Source organism: Puntigrus tetrazona, unplaced genomic scaffold, assembly GCF_018831695.1.
Source record: "Puntigrus tetrazona isolate hp1 unplaced genomic scaffold, ASM1883169v1 S000000708, whole genome shotgun sequence".
NCBI lineage: Eukaryota > Metazoa > Chordata > Actinopteri > Cypriniformes > Cyprinidae > Puntigrus > Puntigrus tetrazona.
In genome coordinates, this window is record NW_025048321.1 from 69,669 (window position 1) to 78,174 (window position 8,506).

General features: G+C 36.4%; 1 pseudogene; it reads left to right on the top strand.

Moving 5' to 3' along the window:
* Nucleotides 1-707: 707 nt before the first annotated feature.
* On the top strand, nt 708-8,008 carry LOC122335071 (annotated as a pseudogene).
* Nucleotides 8,009-8,506: the final 498 nt, after the last annotated feature.

Below are 8,506 nucleotides of genomic sequence, written 5' to 3' on the forward strand. Positions count from 1 at the left end.
TCTGATTACATTGTATACTCCACAAAATGTCTGAACCCGGTAACAAAAAGTATTCTCGTAGTTTACTGTTAAACCACTGGTGTCAAAACGGTCTGTTTTACCAATGTCATACTAACAATGTTGGTTTTATCTGCTCCGCCTTTATTTCAGCAACTAAAATAGTTTTTGTGTTCGTTAAAAGTAACTAAACTCTCGAGTGAGCAACATTTGATACTGTATAAATGTAATACCTTTGTGTGACTGTTCAGCAGCCATGAAAAGGACTCGACATGAATTCATATTCTGCCAAGTTCTCACTAGGCCCAAAAAGAAAAACTTAAAATGACATGCTTATGTGTTTAGTCTGAACACTTGGCTACGCTTTGAATGGCCTTTAGGGAAATAAATGCATTTTGTAGCCCGATAGTTACAGTGCATCTAACAGCATGAGCAGGCCATGCCAACCAGCAAAGCTTTGGTCATCACGCAGAAATGTTTGTGTAGGCCTAAACCAAGATTTTTATATTCATTCCTTGTATGTTTTCCGTTTCAGATTTTAAGAAATCAACATTTTTGGGATTAAAGTGTTGATGAATAGAGTACACTACTTTGTCAGCATGCAATGAGTGGTTCATGAATGCTGTTAAAATGCTGTTTTTTTTTTTTTGTTTTGTTTTTAAATGTTGTCCTTTTTTTCAGGTGCCGAGGTAGGTTGACCATCAGTCATCATGGCGTCTTCCTCGGTGAAGGTGGCTGTGCGCGTGCGGCCTTTCAACAGCCGAGAGATAAAACCGAGAGCCAAGTGTGATCCAGATGCAGACAAGAGCACATGTGAGTGCAGCAGTTTTCTTTCATTGTATATCTTCATTTTTCTGTCTGTGCAAAGCAGCAGATACACTGCCTTATCTTTGTTTTTAAAAGAACATTCCTTTCATGCGAACGCATGAATTCCAGACATTTCTCGGTAGTGTATAAAGTCTCTGTTAAGCTATACATAGTTTTGGTAACTCTAAAGCAAAGTCTGTTTTGAAGTGACCGCTTTGCTCAAGCGAGTAGACCTGCACACGAAAGTCTGCCAAATGATCATCATGTTTCCACAGGATTCGTACACTCGTTATTCACAGATTTCCTGTACCTACCCTTTCCACGGAGCTTGGCCCATGTGCCCTACGTTAAAAACATTTGGGAGCGCATTAAGAAAAAATAAGGTGCAGTGGAAATGTATCAAACAAGAAGAAAATAAAGAAATACCTACAGACGCTGATTTACGCGTTATGATTTGTATGTTTGATGTGTGAATTTATGCTTCAAACTGTATATGATATTTATGTAAATATTTATAGGCTCACTTTAAACTGAGTATATGTGCATGTGCACACACACACACACACACACACACACACACACACACAGTAGGCCTGTACATTTTAAATGTAGTATAAATGTAATAAATAAAATGTAATCTCTAGACTAAATAATACAAGTTCAATAGCCCAGACAGATGCTACCAAGGTTTACGGTAAATTAAATGACTAAATACAGCAAATTTTGTAACCAAAATGCCAATAATAACAAAATAAAAATATTCAGAATGATTAATATAAAATGCAATGGGACTCTAATTTTGAAATATCTATGCTTACTATTGCAGGCTGCTCATTCAAAAGATGAGGGAGATAAATGATGGACTCTGACAACCATTTACAACATTACAATACAAACATCATAAAGTAAACATTGTTCAAGTGAATCAAAAGCAGCCTGTTGGCATAAATGCATGGCCTTTTGGTGTTTAATAATCACATCTGGCCATATAGAGATTCCTGTTTTTCCATTTAAAATAAAACATGAAGATGTTTCTTAAACCATTTAAGATATTTCATATTTTTTATGACCCTTGAATTTCTCGCTTGCGCTTCCAAGTACAATAACAGTAATTCTGCACATGAATAAATATAATTCTAAGTTAATTGCAAATGCAAGCTAAAAGCTCATGCTGTCAATAGTGACTTGGATAACTATGTATTTTATAAATTATTTTCCAGCCAAATATTTTATTACGATACATGATAAATATTAGGGGTTTTTTCATGTCCTTAGTGTTTATAGAACTTTATAACACCTTTTACAGTATTTGAAATCTATTCCACTGCCTATCGTCTAGCAGTTGAGCATGATTTTAACTGAATACATTCTGATAGATAAAGATCCTGGAGAAATGGTTCTAGTGATATGACCCTGTTAAAACTCGCTCCACACTTTTTAGTACTTATTCCTCATGAACTTTTCCATGGTAGTTTCCTTAAAAATACTTGTCTCCACCACCAGTTGAAAAGAGGGGAATTACTCAGAGAGATTGGAACCACAGTCCTAAACCCACTGTAAAATCCTGCTGTTTGCAGTACTGACTGCCAGACCTCACATTCCTGGCCTTCCTCTACGTAGTGTTTCCACCCTACTCCCTCTTCAACTACAAACTACAGCACCACTGCAGCACCGCCACTCTCATTTGCCCCACTCTGTCTCTCTCTCTCTGTCTCTGTCTCTCTCTCTCTCTGTCTCTCTCTCTCTCTCTGTCTCTCTCTCTCTCTCTCTCTCTCTCTCTGTCTCTCTCTCTCTCTCTCTCTCTCTCTCTCTCTCTCTCTCTCTCTGTTTCTCTCTCTCTCTGTCTCTATCTCTCTCTGTTTCTCTCTCTCTCTCTCTCTCTCTCTCTCTCTCTCTCTCTCTCTGTTTCTCTGTCTCTCTCTCTCTCTCTTCTTCTTCTCTCTCTCTCTCTCTCTCTCTTTCTTTCTTTCGCACTCTGTATCTAAAGAATCTGCAAGAGGCTGGCAGTCTGTTTGCTTTGACCCCTCCAACACAAACACTGAGCAGTTTGAGCTTAAGGTAGCAGTGCTTCATTGTTACTCCAGCAGTGCTTTATTCTGCTACTAAATCACTTTTTTTTTTTTTATTTTTTAAATGACCGCATTTTTTATACCCATCTATAAGTAATTACACCAAACAGTAAAGAAAAACTGTTAAAAATCTGTTAAAACAGATTAATGTTTGTAAAGTATATGTCAGAACATTCAGTTCTTCAAACATAGTGAAATTTTAGTCATCAGTGTGCATAATTTTGATTCTCAAGAATTGGGCCCATGGTGTTAATTTTAAAGGCACAGCTGCTTATTGCTATGGTATGTTTATGTGTGATAGAGACAGCCATGCTCTGCTTACTACCATCTAGACAATCATGTTCGAAAGTTTGTGCTTTTAAAAATGTGGTTATAGGCTCCACTAAATTAAAAATACAGTGCTCCTCATGGGTTTTTGTCTTATATTTACAATCTTATAGTTTAGTAGTATCGCATGAGCAAGACTGGTGGGTTTCCAATATCTGGACAAGCGCAAATGTGCTATTGATTTTATACAATGGTGCAAAATACAAAAATTACTATTGTAGAAACAATAGCAGTCAGGGCTTTAAGACATTTTATTCCATTTCAAAGTGTCTTGAAGTTTAAAGGAATAGTTCAACCAAAAAATGAATAATTTATATGCTTTACTCCAAAAAATATTGTGGGCTCTTCCAAGTTTGGTAATGCTAGATAGCAACTGCAATGTTACCCATGGTCCATAAAGGTAGTAAGGACATTGGTAAAATGGTCCATTCAACTGTAATTTTACAAAGCTAAAGCAAGAATACTTTTAGTGCAAAAGAAAACAAAAAAATACTGTATTCCACAAATTGTTCTGCTCCTCATCCTCCTGCAGCAGCATGCAGCCATTGAAGAGAGTATCACCACTGATGCTTTGCTGGCTTTATTTAAGCAACACATGTTAACATAAGCAGGCTAAGCTCATACGTTGTTGCATGAATTTGCATTTTAAAATCAACTTTTTTAGTCCATGTGGATATTTGTTTGAGTCATACACTAAATGCTCAATTCATTTTGATCAATTACTGACTCAATTTGTTTTTCAAGTAAATGTATCTTGATTTTAAGAATCTTTATATATATTTGCATTGAAAGCAAGACAAATGCTGATGAAAAGAGATTTCATAGGCAGGGTTTGCAGGGATATCGCACGTCAAAGGTCATTCTAAAGCTACTGAAAGAAATGTGCATGGAGGGGTGCTGTGGCCCTGCATTATTTGTAGAGCTGGGACGTTTCCAAGCACATTATGATGAGCTAGACAGAACTGTGCTGGACATTGCTTGAGAAATTCCATGTCCTAAGAACAGTTTCCATTGCTCAATGGAATTTCTATTCACTTTTTTGTGTATAAATACAGTTTAATTAATCCAATACACGTGAAATTAGTGCTCTAAATTTTTGTCTCTTTTGCAGGTATTATTAATCCCAAACAACCTGCTTGAATCACCTAAGAACTTTACTTTTGACTATTCGTACTGGGTCACACAGCTCAGTAAGTCACTAAATACATCACATCTTCATCCAAAGTGCAAGGCTTTGCCTCAGTTTCCAATTTAAATAGATGAGGGAGAGAGAGTGCTGCTGCAGCATTTTAATCAGCATGAACCTATAGCTAGTAATAATGAATATTTGTATACCTCTTCCAAATCAAGCTTTGCACAAAGGCATACCTACATAACAGAAATGATCTAATTATATAAAGTAATGCCACATTGCATTTGTCTTTTGCTGCCAGCGAGTAGTATGACAAAGGGAACTAAAAACAAAAAAAAAAAAACTACAATATAATCAAGATATATTGTTAGCATTTATCAATACACACACTAATCTTCTTCCTCTAAACGCAGAAAACTCCTCAGATTTTTTTTTCTCTGTGTATTTGCAGGAAGAAGACCCATCCTTTAAGCGCCTCAGAGGAAGGTGTATCAGACATTGGCGAGGAGATGTTGCTTCATGCTTTTGAAGGCTATAATGTGTGTGAAGTATTTTTGCTTATGGGCAGACTGGAGCAGGAAAGTCATACACAATGATGGGAAAACAGGATCCTGGGCAGCAAGGCATCATACCACAAGTATGTTTAATCAGATAGCATGAAATGAAAAGGGCTTTTTTTCTTTCCAGTGTCTACCATTGTAATGAACCAAGCAGCAATTAAGAGTCTATGGAGTGTGTAATTAATGTTTAATGTTTAGCTACTTGAGATTTAAATCTATGGATAGAAAAAAACAGTTACTGAAACCATTTTTAGTAAATTGCTGTGCAAAGCTAAAATTGGATGATAAAACGTTAATGACAGGTCTATATTAAAGGTGCATTCAGTTATTTTTTTGCTGGTTACTGTATAATCGAATGAACAACATTTGGGAAATGTCTTTTCACATATTGTAGTATTGATTTAAAGCACATACTGTAGCTTTTGTGACACCAGAATTGTAAATCATTGAGCTCTAAATTCAGCTGACAACTGAGACACAAGTTTGTATAAGTAAAGTCTGTATTTAATGAGAGCCCTCGGTGATAGTAGCATCAGACTGATTTATACTGATGAGCAGTCTGATTTACAGAGTAATATAAACTATATAACGATATACAAAGTGGCTTTCATTAAAATCGTATAAACCTTAAGCAAATAATTTAAACTTTTAAAGACAGAGCTTTTTGTGAGCACTGGAAATAATTGAAATCATTAATGATTTATTCTGTGTTGAATTCAATTCACTTAGTGATCTCTCTTGTACATCTCTCATTGTGCATCACTTAATGTTTTTTTGTTTGTTTTTTACCCCTACAGATGTGTGAAGATTTGTTCAGACAGACAGCAGGCAACACTGACCCTGACCTGTCCTTTTCTGTAGAGGTATGTTTGTGTCTATTTACATACTGTTAAAGAACTGTTTTGAGATTTCATTGATGCATGGCCTCTTAAGCATGAGTAAAGTTTACATTTAAACTGTTTATGGATATACATGTATTTGTGTTTTTAGGTTTCATGTATATGGAGATTTACTGTGAGCGTGTTCGAGATTTGTTGAACCCAAAAAAGCAGAGAGGGCCTTGAGGGTCAGAGAGCACCCTATAATGGGTCCTTGGCGTAGAAGACCTCTCAAAAATGGCTGTTACCAACTACAGTGATATTGCAGATCTCATGGACACATTGGCAAATAGCCAGGTGATTATTATTACACACAAACATGACTATAGATTAAGATGAAAATACTGTTTGTCTGTTAAACTAAGAAGCTAATTAATGAGATTATATACATGCATATGAATAGTATGTATATATGTGTGTGTGTGTGTGTGTGTGTATATATATATATATATATATATATATATATACACACACATGCTATTATACATGCTATATTAAATCTCCTGATAAAACAAAAGATAATGGAGAAAAAATTCTAATAAAAAAACTAATCATAAGTTAAGGCCTTTGCATAAAACTAAATATATAGCAAGAATGCTGATGAACCTGCATGTATTATACTTCTCATTGCTGTGGTGGTATCAAACGTCAATACTTAAATACCATGTTGATTGTTATCTTTTAACAAACCAAGCCAAGCTTCCAAAAAACTAAGGGTGCATGAAGAAATCTTTTCATATCTGAATCACAATTCTGTCTAATTGATTCTAATGAACCCTAAGCCCATTTATTGCTGTCGTGCGTGCTAAAGCTTTGATCAGAATAAAAATATATATCAAAAGCTAACAGAAGCAGTAGTATTTAGAAATAACGGCATGTGTATTTATAAGTACATGAAGCAACAACAAAGACACGCACTGCTCTGAAACGTTGTAGTGTAAAAACTAACGTTTGATCCTCTTCATTAATATCCTCTCTGCGTCCCAGGCAGGCCTCAAATTGATAAGCAATTACAGACAATGCCATTGTTTTTACACTAAAAAATAGCTGAGGGGCATGACGCTTCAGACCTTTTTTTTTTTTTTAGACTGTTTAGTGAACACAATGGGACCAGCTAATTCAATCAGACTCATTGTATATTTCCAAAGGAACGGGCTTCATAAAAGCAGGAAATGATTAAGCGTGTTTATATGAGGTAAGGGACAGAGTAGTGTAGAATAATGGTAATGGTTTTAAAAACAAAGCATTCAAACATGTTAGACTCACCCAGTAAACACAAAAACTTCACCTCACCCCTTTAATTGCACTTGAGCGCATTTTAAAATCTACTGATGTGTGAAAAATTAAAATGTCAATATCTTTATTCTGCTTTTTGTCCATGATTCCTCTTACTTTCAGGACGGTTGCCGCTTACTCAATATGAACAGAGACCAGCAGTGCAGCTGCGCATGCTGTGTTCACCATCCTCTTCACACACAGCGTCGAGCATGACAACATGACCAGCCTGGACACTCGCCAGAAGGTGTGCGTCTGACGTTAGAAAATCTCTTGCTTTTACTGTTCTTTTACTGAGTCTAGTTTAATTTCTCTGCTTCCATAGGTGAGCAAGATCAGCCTGGTTACGATCTTGCAGGGAAGTGAGAGAGCAGACTCGTCCTGGAGCCAAGGGCATGAGGCGAAGGTCCACTGTGATGTCTTATTAGTTCTGAATAAAAGGAATAGTTGTAAGCAAAAAAACGAAAATACTGTCATCGTTTTTTTGATTTCTGAAGGATGTTCGCGTTCTTGTCTTACAGCAAATTTTTCTTCCTTTTTTTATCCACTTAGATATGTGGATCACTATATGGATGCATTGATTTAACTGAAAATGCTGTAAAAGTATTATGACTATATAACATGGTTAAAACTACTTACCTTTTGTTGTATTAAGCGTATTGAGTATTAACAGGATTTTAAAGCATTTTGGTTTTGGTTTGTTTTTGGGGAGAGCCAATATTAACAAGTCCCTGACAACACTGGGAAAGTCACATCTCAGCGCAGCGCAGCAGACCTTGGTAAGAACTGTTTTCGATTCCTTACTCTCTTTTCTTACTGCTGCTTCAGTTCCAGTTCTTTGTTTTAATTTCTCAACTGTGTCTTCGTCTAGATCCTTTTGTATTTACGTCTCAAATGACCAAGTTCTTTGTGAGAGTAACAGCTATGCCCCAGCCACAGCGGCTCAAGAAGAGAGCGCTCTGATTTCATTCCCTACAGGGGATTCTGTGCTCAGTGAGCTATTGAGAGAGAGATCTGGAGTGCATCTTGCCCAGTCCTAAGAGACTGCCCATGAACCCGAGTTGAAACCATGCATTCCAACCGTGTTCACCAGGAAGGAAAATTAGTCAGCGAGTGTATTTTTCTATTAAAGAGACAGTTTTCAGTCAAATAGATTAATTGACCAGTAAGATAAGATGCCTTTTTAGGTCAACGTGTTTTTAGATTCTGCAATGGTATGGGAATGTTAAATTAGGATGTCTAGTGTCTAAACCAGTCAACAAGAAGTTTATCTGATATACGCTAGTCATTGGATTCTTTCTGTCAGCCCTGTCCTTGAACATTGTGTTTAACAGTAAATCATCTTGAAATGAATGACCTATTCTTGCTCTTTAACTTACTTGTACAGACAATCATTTTGTTATGCATATTTTTCTGTGGGGTTCTGGTAACACACAGAAGCGCCAGACATCAACTGTGTGT